General features: G+C 55.5%; 1 protein-coding gene across 1 annotated transcript in view; it reads right to left on the bottom strand.

Moving 5' to 3' along the window:
• Positions 1-16925, bottom strand: part of NCOR2 (nuclear receptor corepressor 2) — a 176631-nt gene extending 159706 nt beyond the window's left edge. The window contains 2 exon segments of the mRNA NM_001044576.1: positions 12641-12646; positions 16914-16925. The gene's annotated coding sequence lies outside the window, so the exon portion shown is untranslated.

The raw sequence follows: 20171 nt of genomic DNA, 5'->3' as shown, positions 1-20171 counted from the left end.
CAGGGTCCAGGCCGCAGAGGGTCTCAATGCCCACGGTGGGCAGGGAGCAGAGAAGCGGCAAAGAGTGGCCTCTGAGAGCAGGACGGGGTCCCCGGAAACCTTGGGGAGGGCAAGGGAGCTCTCAGGGAGAACTTCCTGGAGGGTGAACATGAACCAGCCAGGGGGCGGGGGGGTGTGTGCTCCAGGCAGAGGCCACCACCGAAGCAAGAACCTAGAGATGAGACCAGGCACCACCTGCTTGAGAAATTCATCAAGAGTCATTCAAGGCCCACAGACCATAGAAAGGATGGTTTTTGCTTGAAGGGTAACGGAGAGCCATGGGAGGTGGTTGGGGAAGAGAGAAAAGGGTCAGGGAGTTGGACAAGCAGACACTGTGAAGAGCAACTATGGAACCGGGAGGCCGGGGTCGAGGGGGGCTGTCACAAGCAACCATGCATGAGATGTCGCTGGTGGGATCAGGACAGCGATGACACTGAGGCAGCAGCAGGCTGAGCAGGTCTTTTGTTAGCAATAGTGCAGAACCTTAGACAGTGACGGTATAGGGCCTTGGTTAGGGATTATGCAGGAACCTGAGGACAGTGCAGGGTTTTAGTTAGGGACAGTCCAGGGCCTTAGGGACAGTGCAGAACCATAGTTAGGGACAAGGCGGGGCCTTAGTTAGCAATAGTGCAGGGCCTTAGGGATAGCACAGGGCCTTAGTTAAGACAATGTAGGTCTTTAGTCAGCAATAGCGCCAAAACCAAAACTGTAGCGAGTGAGGGACAATACAGGGCGTAGAGTCTGGAAGGAGACCACCAGCTTCAGAAACACCTTGCAGTAGGAGTGAAGGAGGCCAAACAGCCCCTCAGAGATGGGCGCCCATCACTTCCCTCCTTGAGCAAGACGCCTCGCAGCTCCGAGCCTCAGTTTCCTCATCTGCAGACAGGGAACATGTGTTTCTGCTCCACGGGCCCAGGAGGACATCGTGCTTGTGAAGTGACACCTGGTAAACAGCAGGTGCTCCATAAAGCAAACTCAGCCAGGTCAGGGCTCCAAGGGGAAGAGCTCTGGAGAGGTTAAGGACATGCTCCGCCAGATGGCGTGGGACACTCCTGAGCCCCAGAGCCTGGGACAGGGACACCTCAAGCCCCAGGGGGCCCTACACATCCAAACCACAAACCACGGCCCAGGGCACCCGCCTTGCAGCCCCCCAGAGCCAGCCAGAGGAGGGCTGCAAACCAGAGTCCTGGTCCATGTCTGGGGGCTCCTGTGAAAACGACCTGGAGGAGACACAAGGCCGGGGACATGCAGCTGCCCAGGAAGAGCCCTGCTGGCTGGAGGTCGGATCTAGCAGCACCCCCATGATCATGCCAATCTCACATTCCTAATACACCGAGAAATCACTGCCTCTGATTCTGTGTCTGCCTCGCTCCCTGTGGCATCCCCAGAGCCAAGCACAGCGCCAGGCACACAGCAGGTTCTCAGTGAATGAACCTGTCTGGTGAAGGCCAGCCCCAGGAACACAAGGTGAAGCCACAGTCTACCACACCTGCATCCCCACCCCGACCCTGCTGGGCCTCTTTCCTGCGGGGAGGGGGCCTGGAAGTTTCCACCCTGCTCTGACATTCCTCTCTGGCCCCAGGCAAGTCGGCCTAGGAGGCCACACCAAGACACATTCCATAGATTTTTCGTGTCCTGAGCAGCCAGATTCAGATGTGGGAGGGTGGACTGACAGCCATGGGGCTGGGATGTCTCTCAGAGGGCGGGGAGGCGGGGTGTGGGGAGCAGCAGCAGGGGTGGGGATGGGGGCACAGGGTGCTGGTTAAGGGGCCAGAACTGCTGAAATGTGCCTGGGAGCCTTCAGACCTGAGCCTGGGAAGATGAAAGGCGAGCTGTCTGCACCACACGTGCCTGAAATTTTCTTGGAACTAATGGGCACCAACGCTGGAGCTTGTGGCAGGTGGGGAAGCCTCAGAATTTAAAATCAGCTGCCAGGCAGGAGAGAAGACCCCAGCACCTGCATACATATGCTCAGAACCCTCCACAGTGCTCAGACCAGTCCCACCGGGGACACGGTCTATTGCAGCCCCACCCTCACTCCCACCCCCACCCCGACTGTCTCAGGCCAGAGACACCCAGATGCTCTGGGAGCATGTGAGCAAGGAAAACGTCCCTGAAAGTATTCAGCATCCAGGATGGCATCTGACCTACAGTAGTGGCTCCATCACTGTTTGTTGTAATTGACTGCTGAATCCCCCACAAGGGGCAGAGGGAACAGCATGCGCAAAGGCCCTGAGGTGGGAAAGGAACAGCAGGGAAACCCGATGATGAGAGTGGAGGTCACATAGGCCTTCCACTCCCAGTGGGATGGGAAGGATGTCGCCCCTCTAGGCAGAGGTAACATGAGGGTCTCCTATATCAAGCCCACCCCTGATGTCTCCTTTGCTCAAGGAAATTTCAGCTGTGTCCCTGGTCAAGGAGCCATGAGTACAGGCTTCTGCGTGTTGGGTGAAGGTACCAGGGCTGGTCCACCTGAAATCCTAACATTATTTAAGCCACCATCCAAGAATTCCCTCTGTGGCACAATGGGATTGGAGGTGTCTCTGCAGCACCAGGACACAGGTTCAATCCCTAGCCCAGCACAGTGGATTAAAGGATCCGGTGTTACCATAGTTATGGTATGGGTCACAACTGCAGCTCAGATATCCCTGGCCCAAGAACTCCACATGCTGCAGGGCAGCCAAAAAAGAAAAAAAAAAAGAGCCGCCATCCAAAGTCCTTCAGAAACAGGTCCCTGCCTATCCTTACTGGCAGCCCCAGCAGGAGAAAGACCAGCTCCCTTGCCTCTCACCTAGTAGGGAGATCACTGGGCTCCCTAAAGAGGAGGAACGACCCCAATCACAGCCTGTCCTTAGCTCTGCCTGAGGGGCGGTGGCCCAAAGTGGCCGAGGGTCACCATACTCAGTGCCAACTCAGGATGCTGCCCACAGGGGTGACCCCGGCCCCCTTGCTGGGACAAGATAACCCATCCCAATGGAGTCTCCACACATTCTGGTCAATCAGGAAATTATTTCGGTGCCTACAATGTGCAGACACTGTTACAAACACTGGAGCTACAGCAGTGACCCAGTCTAGACAAGGAGCCCTGCCAATCAGCGCTGACCAGTGCCAGGAGGCCTGTCAGAACAGAGAAAGCTCCCAACCAGGTACTCAACAGGAGATGGATGGATGGAGGAGGAAGGAGAAATGATGGATGGATGGATGGATGGACAGACGGACAGATGAAGAATGGATGCTGAGATGCCTGAGGGAGAATGGACGAAGGATAGATAAAGGAGAGAGAAAGGGAAGAAAGAAGGATGCTGGCAGGTTGGACGAAGGTGATGAATGAGATGGGAATGGAATCGATGAAGGGCTTGGCTGGATAAAGGAGAGAGGGAAGGAGGGGAAAAGGAGGGAGGATGGATGGATGGATGGATGGACGGACGGACGGACGGATGGACAGACTAATCAGTCAATGGATATCAATTTAATTGTTCCATTTTCCATGGTTTTTCTGGTCTTACTTTTTTAATCGAGCCCAGAGCCAAGCATGTCTTTATTCCACTAACATCCCCACACGTCAGGCTCCCTGCCAGTCACCACAGGGGACAGAGATGAGCATCATCACTCCCATGAAGACCCCCCAAATCCATATAAATGCTCCCCAAGCCCCAGGCTTCCGGGCACAGAAACCCCCGGGGGAAACTACCTCTGGCCCCAAACTCCAAAATCGGAATAGAAGGTACTCAAGGCCCACCCTCCCCTGGCACCACTTCTCCTTCTCCGGCCACAGCCAGCGCCCCTTCCTCCTGGGAAGGAGAAAGAAAAGGTCAGCCAATTCCAGCCTCAGAAACATCTTCCCTGTGGCCAGCGGGATTTACAGCTCCATATATCGCGAGCCATCACGCCACGCGCGTGCGTCTGGCAACAGCCAGAAAAAAACAGTTTCCCAGGGACCTAGAATGTCACACAGACTTCAGGTCGGATCCCGCTGGGCAGTTTCATGCAGACCTGAAGCTTCCCCTTCCCTATCCAGCTTGGCCAAGCCCCAGAGACCAGCTCAGCACAAGGCATTATAAAGAGGGATTTCCCAGGGGGGGAAAAAAAAAAAACCCACCAATTTCTGACTTCTCTTAAAAGTAGAAACTCACTCATATTGCCAGTGGGGATGCAAAATGGTACAGCCTCTGCAGAAAAATATCTGGCAGCTACTCACTAAGTTAAACACAGAGATACCATATGACCCGGCAATTCCATTCCTAGGCATATAGCCCAAGAAATGAAAACAGGTGATGAAAGGAAACAAATATGAATGCTCAGAGCAGCACTATTCACAACAGCCAAAAAAGGAGAAACCACCCAAATATCCATCCATATCCTTGAGGAGTGGATAAGGAGTATGCAATGTGTCCATTCACTGGAATATTATTTAGCCATAAAAAGGAATGTGGAGGCGCAGTGGGTTAAGAAGCCAATTGCAGCAGCTAGGGTCACTGTGGAGGAAGACGTTTGATCCACGGCTGGGAAACTTCCGTATGCCCTGGGTGCAGCCATTTAAAAAGAGAGGGGGATGTATAAACCATAACAATATGGAGGTTCCCAGGCTGGGTTGAACCGAAGCTGTCACCACTGGCCTCCTCCACAGCCATGTCAGATCTGAACCGTGTCTTTGACCCACACCACAGCTCATGGCGACACCAGATCGTTAACCCACTGAACAAGGCCAGGGATCACACCCACAACCTCATGGTTCCTAGGCAGATTCGTTTCCGCTGCGCCACAAACAGGAACTCCTGAAATGTTTTTATTTCAGTGAGATGAAGCCGCATATGGAATGATCCCACTTCTGTGAAATGTCCAGAAAAGGCAAATCCATCCAGTCAGATGCAGGCTGCTGGCTGCCAGGGACTGGGGAGGGGGCAGTGGAGAGCAACATTAGTGGGAACTAGGTTTCCTTGGGGGTGATGAAAATGTTTTAGGACAAAATGGTGGTGATAATGGTACAACACTGAATCTACTAAAGCCCACTAAGTGTGCACTGTAACATGGCTCCAATAGCAAATCTTAGGTGTATTTTACCATAACAAAATCATTGAGGGGGGAGAACCCCATGACTCCAAAGGGGCATGGCTGGCTGGATGCAGGCAGGGGCTGCCCATGTGGGTTGTGCACACCCTCTCCTGTCCACACACCCCCTCCCAGGCAGCGACCTTCATTTACAAGCCCAGCCTGGCCAATGGGACTCAATGGCCCAGGGCTCAGTTCCCTTCTCTGAGGGGCCAGACCGGATTGAAGGGCTCTCACCTCTGCCATCACTTCCCGGAACCCTCCCCCTACCCCAACTCACCAACCTGGCTTGCCAAGATCCTCTCTCTTCCTGCCACTCCCGCGGGCCCAGCCCCATGCACCACCACCATCTGTTTACCTGCTGTCTCCCCCTCCGGACTGGCTGGCAGTTTGAGCCTCATCTGCGATCATGTGCACAGCAGGGCCCTGGAGGCTGTGGGCTGAGTCACAGCCTCCCACCCCAGCCTCTGTCCCTGAGGAAAGGTGGTGCTCTCTCCAGCAGGCCTCCCTGATCCTAGAGACTCACTCTCTCAACCAGGCCATCTCCTGCCTATGCACTGCCATCCCAAAAGTCTCCCATGAGCGGAAAGGGGCCACGTGTTCCAATCCAACTCCATCACTACATAGCTGTGTGACCTTGGACACCGTACTGACCTCTCTGGGCTTTACATCTGTAAAAGTCTCTTCTTAGGGTCACCGGAAAGATGATTCATTGGGAAAAAAGCTACGAAAAGCTCAACACCCAGAGATGAGCCCCCCCAAAGGAAAGCTGTGTTTCTTCCTCCCCCGTGCTGCTCCAAATACTGGGGGAGGAAGAGGGGCGAAATAACAGCAAGGATGGTGATGCTAGTTCTGGCCGAGGTAGTTACCAGGACCATCCCCACCTTGCAGACAACAAACTGAGGCTGTGTGAGTAAGCTGACCAGATGGCAGAGTGAGTCCCTAACGAGGAAGTTGGACAGGCCCAGGGAGACCCACATCTGAGCAGAGAAAGCAGAGGGTGCTCCCCAGGGATGAGCCGGCCCCCACACAGTCTGGAGAAAAGGAGAAGAAGGCTGCCCTTCCTGGGCCTGAGACCTCAGCTGCAGGACCCCTCACTCAACACCTTCTTATTACAGACAGGCCAAAAGAGGGTCAGCAGGGGTTCCCATCGTGGCTCAGTGAGGTAAGAACCCAACTAGTATCTATGAGGATGTGGGTTCCATCCCTGGCCTCACTCAGTCGGTTAAGGATCTAGTGTTGCCACAAGCTGTGGTGTAGGTCACAGATGCGGCTCTTATCCCTCGCTGCTTTGGCTGTGGCATCGGCTGGCAGCTGCCGCTCCAATTGGACCCCCAGCCTGGGAACTTCCATATGCCGTGAGTGCAGCCCTAAAAAGACAAAAAAACAAAACAAAACAAAAAACAGAGAAGGTCAGCAGGCTGGTGCTGCGTGCCCGAACTCCGCCCTCTTCAGCTGGATCGCTCAGCCCATGTGGTCCCGGCGTCTGGAGAGGTGGGCACAGTGGCCATGCAGAGAAGGGTTCCAGCTCCACCAGAATGATCAGGTCCCGGAACAGAAATGCCTCTGCAGCCTGGCTGGGGGGTCATGGATGAGAGACCACCAAACACCACATCCTGCATCAAACCCTCCAGAGAAAAACACGCTCGCTGCACCTGCACCACCTATGAACCTCCCTAAAAGGATTCCCAGAGGACCACCACTCCCCTACCCCCCACTGATTCTGCTTCAAGAGCACCAACCACCCCCAGGGTCACCAGACCCACTCCCTCACTAGCTGGCAGGTTCTACTTCATCCAGTCAACATTTATCAAGGGAAGAGTCCGATTTCCCTCCCCAGACATGCTTGTCCCCACTCCACAGACCAGGAAACTGAGGCTCAGAGAGGTGGGCTGACTTGCCCAAGGTCAAAAAGCCAGAAAGCAGCCAGGCTTCATTCTGATCCCCCCCCCCGAAACCGCCAGCACAGGCGCCCCCTCCCAGAGCAAGCGGAAGGGATGCAGCACTGGTTGGTCGGAGCCGCCACGGAGGCCCGTTTCTGTTTCCAATTTAATTGGTACATGTGTGTCCACTGGGCTGTGGCCAGCTCAGCCGCCCAACCCTGCTCCCCTGCCAGGGCGAGATCTGCTCAAAATCACTTCCTCCTCGACTCTTTGTTTTTTTTTTCCCCTTTTTAATTTTAAAGGGAAGAGAGAGAGAGAGAGAGAAACCAGTCCTGACAACCGCTCCTGGTACGCCAGGTCACAGGGTTCCGCATGAGAACCCTGGCCATGCAATGCGCCCTCCCTCTTGGGTATTTCACAAACACAACGCCGGATTTTTCCTGGCTCTTCCTCATTAAGTCCTGGGCGCCCCGGGAGGGACGTGGTTTCCATTAGACCCAGCTCCTCCATCTGGCCTTCCAAACGGCAATTTTCTCTGCGGAGGGAAGGCGGGGTGGGGGGGACCTGGAGAAAAAGCTGGTGGCTGGGAGGCAGGGGGTGGGGCACTAGCACCAGCTGTGTGACCTGGGCAAACCGATTAACCCCCTGCCTGGGGCTGGGATAGGCGGGCACTATGCAGTGGGCCACAGGGACACAGACACAGAGGCGGGGCCAGGTGCAGGGCGTGAGGAGCTCAGCATCCTGCCCCTTGGAAAAGGCACAGTAACCCGATTGCTAACCCAAGGGAATGCTGGGATTCTAAAGGATGAGGGGCTCAGAGTCCACTTTGCTGCCTGTGTGGGAATGAACCAACCCCAGAAGAAAGAGCAGGCCACAGGATGCAGCTTGACATTCCGCTCAGTGAAACAAGCCAGACACAACAGGACAAACACCATCGATTCCATCCATACGGGGTGCCCCAAGCGATCAGAGTCACAGAGAATAGAAGGGGGGGTGGCCGGTGCTGGAGGAGGGAGAGTTAGTGTTAAATGGGCACAGAGTTTGTTTTTCAAGATGAAAAAGCTCTGGAGATGGTGGTGATGCTTGCAGGACAATGTGAATACACTAAACACTGCTGAGCTGTACAATTCAAATGGGGTGAGATGGTCAGCTTTTTGTTATGTGTACTGTAGCACAGTTTAAAAAAATTTTTTTTAGTTTTTTTTTTTTTCTGCGTTTTAGGGCTGCACCTGCAGCATATGGAAGTTCCCAGACTAAGGGGTTGAATCAGAGCTGCAGCTGCCAGCCTACGTCACAACAATGCAGGATCCAAGCTGCGTCTATGATGTACACTGCAGCTCACAGCAATGCTGGATCCTTAAGTTGCTGATCAAGGCCAGGAATCAAACCTGCATCCTCATGAATACTAGTTGGGTTTGTAACCCACTGAGCTACAACAGGAATTCCAAAAGCTTTTTTTTTTTTAATACACATACACACACACACACACACACACACACACACACACACACACACACACACACCTGCACGTGCACGCACCTCCTCCAGGGAGACCACCCTGATTGCTAGATAACAGCACCCAGCTGCTCTATGGTGGTTCCCACTCTCCCACCATGAAAAGAGATAATGTTGCCAAGGGTGCTGCCAGGGGTCCTAGTATGCAGTAGCCCCTCACAGCCCAGGGCTGAGTGGGACCACAATCAAGGGCTGGTCTCGGCCTATCTCCCTTTAGGACCCAATGGCCCTGGGGCATGCATGGACCTGCAGACCAGCGCCTCATAGCTCTGCTCCCTCAGAAGTGCCTCATGATCTCCCCACTGACCAAGCGCCTCCAATCAGATAGCCTGGGTGCAGGAGGGGCTGACTAGCAACTCTCCGACCCTTCGATTAGGTCCCCGGACCCTGAAACCTGAGGCCAGGCCCAAAGCTGTTCTCTCCGCAGTCTCTACCCCATGGCCCATGGCCACTGCAGAGACCCCAAGAGTGAAGGGGCGGCCCCTGGATTCCCACCGACTTCCCTGCACCAACATCTGGCAAATATGTCCCCAGCTGTGCAGCTGCCGGAAACGCCTCCCCCACCCCCGGCCTCCTCCGCGCACACAGGCCCTCGAGGAAGGCTTTCAGAGGAATTTATGGGGTCATCCCTCATATTTCAGGGCAGCTCTCTGGGGAACGGCCTCTGCCACATGTGAACAAGGACAAATGTTTCTGCTGCTAAGAATAGCTCCTCGGGGCCAGTAGCCCACCCACTCAGCAACCGCCCTCCCATGCGGCCCCCCTCCTCTCCGACCCCCAGCAAACCACCAGCCTGGACCCGGCGGGCCCACCTCCCATAGGCCTGGCTGGGAGACCCCCACTGCCACCCAGACGCCCAGGCAGAGGGGGAAGAATGCACTCTGATCAGCTCTGTCCAACTCTCAAAAGGGGACACAGACAGGCCACTGATTTTGCCTGAGGGCGTCCGCTGAGTGTCTGATGATGGAAAGGTGACCAGGAATCCAAAAGCTCCTCCAGCCCTGCAGCCAGGAGTTCCAGGCCACAAGCTGCTTCATTGCCCAGGGGCTGCAAGAGGGCCCAGGGAATCTGATTATGGGATTTGATTATCAGTTCCTGGAGGGGGAGGATCCACAGGGGCTCCAGGAGAGGATCCCAGCCCAGACGTAGGGAGGGGAAGAGAAAAGAGGGCTTGTGGTGGGCACCTTCAGGCCAGACTGGAACTGGGAGGAGGAGGGGCAGGTGATGCTGTGTGTGTGTCAAAGGGCCCAGGAAGGTGGCCCAGGGAATCACAGCTTCCAATCCCTTCAGGAGAAGAAAGTCTGATTTTAAGACATCCCTCAATTTGCAATTTTCGTTTTAAAAACACTGACTATAAACCCAACACAATAAATCAGTCTGACATCCAAAGACAGCCCAGGGGCTGCCAGGATGTGACCTGTGGCTTCTGACATGTGGTCACCAGGAAGCCGCAAGAGAGAGCCCAGAAAAGCCTTGGGGAGCTTGAAGGAGGTGGGGGCGGACGGCAAGTTACGGGCAGGAATGTACTCCGTCGTGGGACGTGGGCAAAGCATGGAGGGGAGACCAAGGAGGTCCCTAAATGCAACAAAGAATGTGAGGGGCTGGGCCCACTTACCCACAGGTGACACTCCCACCCCAACAGCACACTGGTTGGCGGTATAGGTGGGGTTGGCTCATCTCCAACACATGCAGGAGCTGTCTAATGGCAAACAGCAGGTGTACCTTCCACTGGCGCTGCTGAGCTGGGACTATGAGTCTGCACTACCAGGAACTGCACACGGGAAGTACCTCATCACCTGAGCCCCTGGATCCAACCATGTCTGAAGCTTACCCTGAGCTTTTTGTGCTAAAATACAGGAGGAGCAGGGAGTCTGCCAACTGCAACCAGAAGACCTACAACAGCAACGGCCCCTAAAACCCAACTTCTAAGCCCCATGAACTCTCCCTGAAATCAGATCTCCTCTACCCATTGGTCCCTTCACCTGTACAGGTAGGGGAGAGGTCTAAAGCCAGCCAGAGGAGGCGAGAGAACTGAGATGGAATCAGGGACAGATTCAACCTAGGAGGAAGGGGCCAGGCAGGAGCCTGGGACACACCTGCCCTGTCTCTCACCCATCTCCCAGCCCAGTCCTGAGCTGTCAGTGGCTCTAATGAGGGATAGACCAGAGGGTGGCTTTGCAGATCAAGGGGCCCCTCCTAGCTGACTCAGATCTGGGTCACTCCTCAGCCACGGGCACATCCCACCCATGCGGCCCTGGGGCAGTAAATGCAGCCTCCAGCCTTGGCTTCCTTTCTCTGAACATCTGCTACCCTGAACTAAATGCACTGATAAACAGAGGCTGGCTTGAGCAGGTCCCAGCAGTCCCAGCCAGGCCAGAAGGCAGGCATTGTCTGCAGCCAGGAGGCCAAGTTGGCTGCACCCACCCACGGGTGTGTCATGGGTCCCCTTCCCACTGGGGCCTCAGTCTCCTGGGCTGTAAAACGGATGGCTGCTCCCCACCTGGAAGGTGGCCAAGACTTGACCCAGGAGCAGGTGGAGATCCTGACCCCAGCCCCCTCAACCTCGTAAGTAAGAACTTCTCCCACCTCCCCCTTTTCCTCCCAACCTCCATGTGGCCACTGGCTTGTACCAGCATCCATTTAACAGATGGAGAGACTGAGGGTCTGGGGGAGACCAGACCAATATCCCACCGGTAGGAACGGGGCCAAGGAAAGATGAACAAATAACTACTTCTAACTCCCAGGTTCTAAGCAGTCACTATAAGAGATCCAAGGTGAGCGCCTTTCACTTGTGACTACAACCAATCCCTAACACACGGCTCAGTGGCATCAGTTATTACTTATTTATTTAATGGCCACACCCAAGGCACATGGAAGTTCCCAGGCTACAGGTCAAATTGGAACTGCAGCTGCGGGCCTATACCACAGCCACAGCAACATCGGATCGGAGCTGTGTCTGCGACCTACGCCACAGCTTGTGGCAACACCAGATCCTTAACCCACTGATCGAGCCCAAGGATTAAACCCACATCCTCATGGATACTAGTCACGTTTATATAACACACCAAGCCATGACAAGAACTCTGGCATTAGTTCATTTAATCATCACAGCATCCCTGGGAGGCACAACTGAGGCACAGAAAGGCTAAATAACTTGCTTGAGGTCACACAGCGAGCAAGTGGCATAGGCTGGATGCAAACCCAGGCAAGTCCCTTCCAGCTTCCACCTCTCATCCACTGTGTCCCGGGAGCCCGTCAACAGTGTACTCACATCCCCCACCAGGCTCCAAGTGTCATACCCAACATCACTGCTCATGGGTCCAGGCCAAGTCTGGCCAGCTGGAGGCGACCAAATCAGGTGAGCTACCAGGCATGTGGGGAGGGGATGTCCTGGGCTTGGCAGGGGGGGGAGGGGGGGGTCCAGCGCAAAATCAGGAGGCTTCCTGCTTCCCGGCCACATCTTCTTTAACAGTGACACCAGAGGCAGGAAAGGAGGCTGTAGGCAATGGGCGGGTTCAGGAATTTGGGCATTTGGTTTCCGAGCGAGGGAAGTAGGTTCTGGACTCCTTGGATGGAGTTCCCGGCACCATCGGTCACCCTCACTACCTCACTGGGACCTAGGCCCTCAGGCTTGGGTGGGGAAGAGCACCATGCAATGCTCCCATGCTCCCCAAACTGCAACGGCTGGGGGTCACCGGCTGTATTAGTTTCCCTGGGTCTGCTGTAAACAATCACAATCTGTGTGGCTTAAACAATAGAAATTTATTCTCTCACTGCTCTGGAGGCCAAAAGTCCAAGATCAAGGTGTCTTCAGAGCCACACGCCCTCCGAAGGCTCTAGGGGAGGGTCCTTCCTGCCTCTTCCAGCTTCCGGTGGCCCCCAGCATTCCTTGGCTTGTGGCTGCATCTCTCTGAGCTCTGCCCGTCTTCACACAGCCATCCCCTCTGTGTGTCTTCTTCCACTTTTTTTTTTTTTTTTTTTAAGGGTCGTAGGTGCAGAATATGGAAGTTCCCAGGATAAGGGTCAAATCAGAGCTGCAGCTGCTGGCCTATACCACAAGCACAGCAATATGGGATCTGAGCCACATCTGCAACCTACTCCGCAACTTGCAGCAACACCGGATCCTTAATCCACAGAGAGGCCAAGGATCGAACCTGAAACTTCACAGACACTATGTCGGGTATTTAACCCACCAAGTTCCACAATGGGAACTTCCCTTCTTCCTCTTCTGTCTCTCATAAAGACGCTGGTCACTGAATTTAGGATTCATCCAGGTAACCCAGGATTGCCTCATCTCAAAACACATATGCAAAGACCCCTTTTCCAAAGCAGGTCACATTTAGACCAGTCAGGTATTAATGCCCACATGTATGTTTTTGGGGGGGCACCATTCACCCCACTACATTGGCCTCAGCTTTTTTCTGATTGCCCACCTACTGAGAGCTCACTCCCTACTCAGCTCCATAGCCAAGCTCCAGCAAGATCCATTAAGCAGATGAGAAAACTGAGGCACAGAGAGTTAAGCCACATGCCCTGGATTTGAACCCTCTTTCTCTGAACAGACCAGCCACGGGAGCTGCTAGGCACCAGGGCCTCCTATTTAGAGGAAGCAAAAGACTCTCACACCCACACCCCCTCCAGGAGAGGCCCACGGCCATGACTCACTCACTCGCATTGCACAGGCCAAGAAGTGGTTTGGCCCAGTGGGGGATGGGGGGAAACTCAGCAAAACTCAGTCTCAGTTGGTTCCTGGGTCAAATGCGAGCAAAGCCCACCTCCTGAAAGATGAAAGCCTGGAAGGAGAAAGCCTCAGCCCCTGATATGACTGTCACCACCCCTCTATTTATTCCCGGCCCCAGCCCAACCCACACAGCTGCCCAGCCAGCCTCCCCTCCCAGCGCAGAAAGGGCCCATTATGACATCAGGGGCCTGGAATTAGGCTCTTAGCCTGGGAAGGAGGCAGGACCCAGGGACAAAGGGCTCACTGTCATGCAAATCCACGACTCCGGGGGAGGGGGCAGGGCCCTCCCCACCTTAGCCTTCCAGATTCAGAGCAGCTGGGAGAAACCAGTTCTCAGCCTTCCCAGAAGAGTGTGGGCAGCTCCAGGCGTGCAGATCTGGACACAACGAGGTTCTCAGACGTGGGCCCTTTTCCAGGTCAGAGCCAGATGCCCAGAAAATAGCACTTGCTCGAAGGAACCTCCCCACAGAACCTGAGTTCCAATTCTGCCCTCTCCGCAACTGCGCTCTGAGACAGGGCCAGCCCAAGGGCCTTCGGAGAATGAGATAAAATAATCCGCTTAAAAAGCTGAGCAGCACCCTGGGCACGGAAAGAACTGCATGGGAAATAAATGCCACTACTGACCAAGTACGCCTGAGAGTCCTGTGCGCCTGCAGCAATGTGTCTTTGGGCAAGCTGCTTACCCTCTCTGTGCCTCATCTGCCATCACAGGGTTGCTGGGAGGACTCAGTACCCTAAGGTGTGCAGAACACCCCACCCGTCAGACCTCAACACACATAGCAGATGCTGTCAGCACCCCTCCCCCGCACCCTGTGCCCCTCAGGACCCCCACTTTGAGCCCCACCTCTCTGACTTTACCTAGGAGGTGTAGACCTTCTCGGGGTGCTCGGTGGGTTCCTACAGGCATTCCTGAGCAAACACACCACTACTTTTCTAAGGACTCACACACAGTCTCAACTCCTAGGAGCAGAACTGGGGTGATGGGAGGTGAGCTCACTGAGAGTTGCAGCTCCAGGGGCCCTAGCAGGTAAGTGTGCTCCTGTCCCCACCCACCTTGAGCGGACAGACCCAGGTCCACAGCTCATGAGGGACATGGAATCAGGCACCATCTAGTGCTAAGCACCTACTGTGTGCCCAGTGCTGGGGACACAGGGGTGCCCAAGATGAACAAAATCCCACATGGAGGGTAGGGGGACAAGGCTGACGGACCTACAGTAAATCCCTGGTGATGACAGTGGCAAGGTGAGAGGAGTGATGATGGGGAGGTGAGGGCCTCTTTTAGGAGGGGACATTTGAGCTGAGCGTTTGAGAAGATCCCAGAGACGGCGTTCCAGAGTACAGCATGACAATGTCCCAAGGCAGGACTGTGATTGGTGCTTCCAAGAACCAACAGAGAGGCTGGAATGCCCTCCCCCCACCAATTCCCTGCCCCTCCAGGTCCTTCCCTGCCCAGCAAAGCCAGAACCTGAGACCCTCAGCTACAACCGATGCCACCACCCCCAGACCCAAGCCTCCATCTCTCTGTCATGATAGGGGAACCCAACTCTGCAGCTCAGACGCCCCCCCACCCAGGCTCTGCCAGGACCCACATGACCCCAGACTGGGATGCTCTGAAACCCTCCAAAATCCTGAGGCACAAAACACACGCTGGGAGTTCCTGTTGTGGCTCAGCAGGTTACAAGCCCAACTAGTATCCGTAAGGATGTGGGTTCGGTTCCTGGCCTCACCCAGTGGGTTAAGGATCCAGCGTTGCCACAAGCTGTGGTGTAGGTTGCAGATATGGCTCAGATCTAGTGTTACTCTGGCTGTGGTGTAGGCCTGTAGCTACAGCTCCAATTCGATCCCTAGCCCAGGAACTTCCACATGCCGCAGGTGCAGCCCTAAAAATAAAACAAAACAAAACAAAACCACCCTGCCTGGACCTCCTGGGATACCCAAGGGCCCAAGCTCAATTTCCAGCCAGGTGTAAGGGGCATGACCATCCACACTGACCCTCTCCCAGGAGCCCTGGAAATGCATCTACCCTTGGTTTCACTTTGGCTGCAGAGACAAGCTCCTCTGACCCTAACTGCCAGCAGAGCTAACCCAGCTCACTCTAGGGTGAGCTACTTACACCCCAAAGGCCTTCTCACCACTGCTGGTGGGATGGAGTCCGAGGGAAACCAGTACCCACAGCAAGGAACATCAGGGAACAGCAGGAGCTTCTGGCTGCACCCAGAGGACAGAGCAAGGAGGTAAAAGTGTTTAGAGAAGAGAGGAGTTCAACCATCCACGGACAGAACAGAGCCCAGGTCCCACCTCAGCGCTGCAAACAGAGGCCTCAGAGGAGGTGGCTAAGGGGCGCAGGCTCTGGGTGGGCCCAAGAGGTGAGTGAAGGGGCCTGGAGGCAAGGTTTTCTGGCTTTCACAGGTCATGAGCCCAGCTGACAGGTGAGGAGAGAAGGAGGAGAAGACAGGCTCAGAGAGGGCAAGTAACCTCTCCAGGGTCACCCAGCTAAAGAACCTCCACCCACAGGCTCTGGCTTGGGGCCTGAGTCCCAGTCCCGGCCCTTCCAAACTGTGTGCTGCTCAGGTGGGTCACCTGACACAAGCCTCAGTTTCCTCAACTGAGAAGTGGGGATCCTACAGCACTCTCCCTTCCTGTGGCTGATTCAGGTATGAAATGAGATCGTGCCAGGCAAACCACAGCAATCACATCAAGGGTGATAATACCAGGGACAGCACCCCCGACACGTGGCACCTTCCTAAGCACTTAGCATGAATCAGCTCAGCTCATCTTCAAGCGAGCCCTACCAGGCATCAATCACTACCCTGCTTCCACAGATGAGGAGACTGAGGCTCAGCAGGGTTAAGCCACCTGCTGTAACTCACACTGGGACTCAAAGCTAGAACAGCCAGGCCCCTGAGCTTGTACATTCTTTTTAGATCACTGTAGATTCCCATGCAGCTGTAAGAAGTAATATAGCTGGATTCTGAGTACCCTTTAGCCAGCTCCCCCCAATGGTATCATCCTTGAAACTGACAGTGATACAGTTGGCCTTATTTAGATCTCAGAGTTTATGTGCACTTGAGTGTGTGTGTGTGTGAGAGTAGATCTATGTACTTTTATCTCATACATGTACTTGAGTGTGTGTGTATGTGTGTGTGTGTGTAAATCTACCCACTTTTATCGCATATATGTACTTATGTGTGTGTGTGTGTGGATCTACGTGCTTTTATCTCAGTGCACATTCCTGTGGCCACTGCCACTGATGCAGGACAGTTCCACCACAAGGGTCTCTTAGGTGACCTCTGGTCCAAGCCATCACACAGGACTGTCTTTCTCAATGGTTGAGGAACCCAGTCCCCAAGACCCTCAGGGCAGGGCAGAGGGGGGTCACAACACAGCTCTGTAGCTGACCCAGCTGGGCACCAAGGGCTTAGGGGCAACAAGAGGACATTCATGGTGTCCCCTGCTATACAGGCCTTTCCCAAGGTCCCCAGGAGAGGTCTGAGGACAAGTGGACAGCAGGCAGCTGGCACGGGCAGCCTGGACACCCTGGGCATTCCCCTCTGGCTCCTCCTGGCCCGAGAGGGAGGCCCCGAGCCAGCCACCGGCCCAGCATCCGGTGTCACTTACAAACACACAGGACCGCTGCCACCCTCGGCAGGGGAGCCAGCCCTGCACACCCTGCCCGCAGGCCACACCAGGCACCGGCAGGGTGCCTGGCCCAGGGTCAGTGGGAAACGAGGCGGAACAGGCATGCAGTGGGGGTGCACCGGGCACTCCAGTCCAGGTCCAAATTCAGACTGAGCCTGGGGCTGGGGAGGGACACTCCTGATCCCACACTATCCCTAGATGTGGGGTTCCCATCTATGAAATGGGAGGGCTTTCTCCAGGGAAGAAAAGAAAACTCGACAGAGACCAAGATATAACTAACTTAAATGCAAGCTTATGGTCTACACTGATGTACACCAGCCCACTCGAGGCCCCTGCAGGGTGGTTTCTGTTTTCCCCAAGGCACATCTGTGGCAGCTCTCCCCTAATGGACAAGAGAAGGGAAGTTCCATGGGATTCCATGACCCACCCCAGGTCACCTGCTCATGAGAGGTGGGGCAGGGACCATTATTAGCCCCCTTCAGTCAGTCAACAACTCAGAGGTGGAGGCATAGGGAGCATCCATTTGCCAGATGGGAAAACTGAGGCTCGGAGATGTGACGTGACTTGTCCAAGGTCATGCAGTCCAGGATGTGAACCCCGGAGGCCGCATCCCTCCCTCGCCCTGTCCTCACGCCTCCACGGCTGCTCTGTTTGACAGACAAGGAAACTGAGGCTTGAACAGGTGAGACCCAGCATAAAAAGGAACGGAACCGGGATTCAAACCAGGATCCATGGCAACCGAGCCATGCCGTTTGGGAACCAGCGCTCCAGCGCTCCCCGGCCTGGGCGCCCCATGAGACGTCTCCCAGACGCCCCGGCGCACCCAGACCTCAGGACAAATCGCTCCCTCATCCCCTCCGCTCACAACTGAAGGCTCCTTGTGAGCTTGAGAAGCCCTTCCAACTTTCCAGTGTTTATCCCGGCTCCTCGCTGCCAGGTCCCTGGGCAAGCCCAGGCCGGTGGCGCTGATTTCAAACCAGACATGGGCACCCAGCCAAACGCCACCACGGTGGGAGCCGGGCGCCAGGGCAGCCGCTGCAATGCCTGCACCTGGCCCCCTCCCCTGCTCCATGGCCACCAAGGCGGCCGCCCCCCAAAGTCCCAGCCTTTCAGTCCTGGGGCCAACACTGATGAACAGACACAGGAGCACCGGATCTCTGATGCTGCCCACTCTTCCACAGGGACTGGGCACAGGGACTCTGAGAAAACAGCATTGTTTCCTCCCACCCGCCCCCCGACACCCCCGGGACCACAGTTGAGAAGCACTATCCCTTCAGGGCCACCCACCCACCCAGCACTCTTTCCGGGGCTTCAGCAACTCTGATAAGGCATCGGGTCACTGTCCCCTGGTGATCGCCCGGCGGCCAGGGCAGAACAGGCGGCTCCAGAACATGAATTCATCAGCCCCCAAATGGGGTCCCCAGCACAGGTCCCAGCCTTCCTGCAATCCATGGCCCCGATCGCCCTCCCTTGGCCAGGCAGCCGGGCCACGCCGCACCCCCCTGCCCACCGCCAAGCCCGGAAACTTCTCTTACCCGAGCACATGACCAGCCTCTCGCTCACGTCAGCTCCAAACACAACTTGAAGTAACTCTCCCACAAAAACAAAAACAAAAAAAAAAAGAAAAGAAAAAGAAAAGTAGAAGGTGCCAGCGAGTGGGTCAGCAGAGTCCACACACAGAGATTGTTCTGCTGGCTTCTAGAGGCCCCACCGTGTCCAACCTCAAACCCATCCTTCCTCCAGGGCTGACCCGGGAGAGGGGCGGCCCCACCGAGCAGCTGCGCCGCCTTCCCGCGAGACTGCGGGCTCCCACCCCGGCTGGGGGGGGGCCCTGCAGCCGGCCCGGCCCCCCAGGCTCCCAGCCCAATCGATGGCCCCCCTAGACGGGGCTGGGCCGAGGCCCCCCCAAGGGACACCCCACCGGGCCACCCGACCCACGGTGGGGTGAAAACGCAGTGTCAGGCCTCGAGGATCCCTGCTCACCTCCTGCCACCCGGGCCTATAAACACAGGGAATTACATAAGTCCACTCCTCTTGTTGGGAAGCCAAAAGTACGAGCTTTTTCTCCCAGCCTTGGCAGTAAGTAATAATTCCTCATCGCCATGGTAACCCTGGCGGGCTTCCAGCCGACACTCAGGAGCTGAAACACGGGAAGGCCTTTTTATAGCTCAGTAGAAAAACCTCCTCGCTGTTCACCGCTCGCAGGCGAAAGCGAGCTCCTGAACCCATCTCCTCCCAGCCGGACTGTCCACCCAGAGGGTGGCGTGGGCGTCCTGGCCGGGACCTGGCACGAACCGAGGTTACTGCCCCCGTCCCTCCCGGTCCTCCGGTCTCCAGGGTGACACTGCCGCTGGGCAGGCTCTGCCTTTAAAATATTTCTGTCCTTGTAATCTCAGGAAAAGCAAACATGACCCCCTGCGCATTGGTATTCTGAACCAGGGTCATCACAGTGACGGGCCCAGAGGATGAAAAAAGACATAGTCTGTCTGTCTATCTGTCTGTCTCTCTCTCACACACACACACAGAGACTCATGCACACAAGCCAAAATGGATGGTTTGGTGGTCAGCCCAGGGGTCTGAACCTTGGCTGCAACTTGCTGTGTAACTCAGAAACAAGTCTAAGCTTCTCTGGGTGTCGACTTGTCATCTACAGCAGGGGCAGGCTCCTCTCTGCTTCCCCAGGGCTCAGAGCAGTAGCGATGAAGTGTCAGGGGAAGCTGAAGAGGGATCTCCGGATGCACCTGCCCCCAGCTCCCAGGAGCTGGGTGCAGTGCTGTTTGCCTGGGACTGCATCCTGAGTGATGACAGAGGCCAGGAAGACCACCACCGCAGTGCAAAGGTCTGGAGGAGGGTCAAATTAGGTGTGTTGCCAAAGCAGAGAGAAAGCCAGAGCGGCCAAGTGCAGTAGTGATGCGGCGAGTCAGAAGATGAGGTCAGGTAGTAATGGCAGGGGGTGGGGCTAAGAAGTCTGGGCCAGTCTCCTTGGACTGGAGACACTCCCAAGAGTAATAATGACAACAACAATAGTAGAATGTACTGTGTGTCCAGGACTGGGTAAGCACTTCACTTGTTAAGCCATCTGTCCTCAGGATGGCACAACCAAAGCCCCTGCAACTGACATACAAAGAAGGAAACAGGCCCAGAGAAGTTAAGAGGCTCGCCCAAGGTCACACAACTAGAGAGTGGTTGAGCTGAGGTTTGAACAGGGCAAGCCCAGCTTGCATTTACCCTGCCCCAGGATCTAGTCAGCCAGAAGCCACAGAGGGTTTGGGGCAGATCAGATCTGCATGTGACAAAGGTCTGCA

Source organism: Sus scrofa, chromosome 14 (genome assembly GCF_000003025.6).
Source record: "Sus scrofa isolate TJ Tabasco breed Duroc chromosome 14, Sscrofa11.1, whole genome shotgun sequence".
NCBI classification, from domain to species: Eukaryota; Metazoa; Chordata; class Mammalia; order Artiodactyla; family Suidae; genus Sus; species Sus scrofa.
This window is presented reverse-complemented; position numbering and strand designations above follow the sequence as displayed.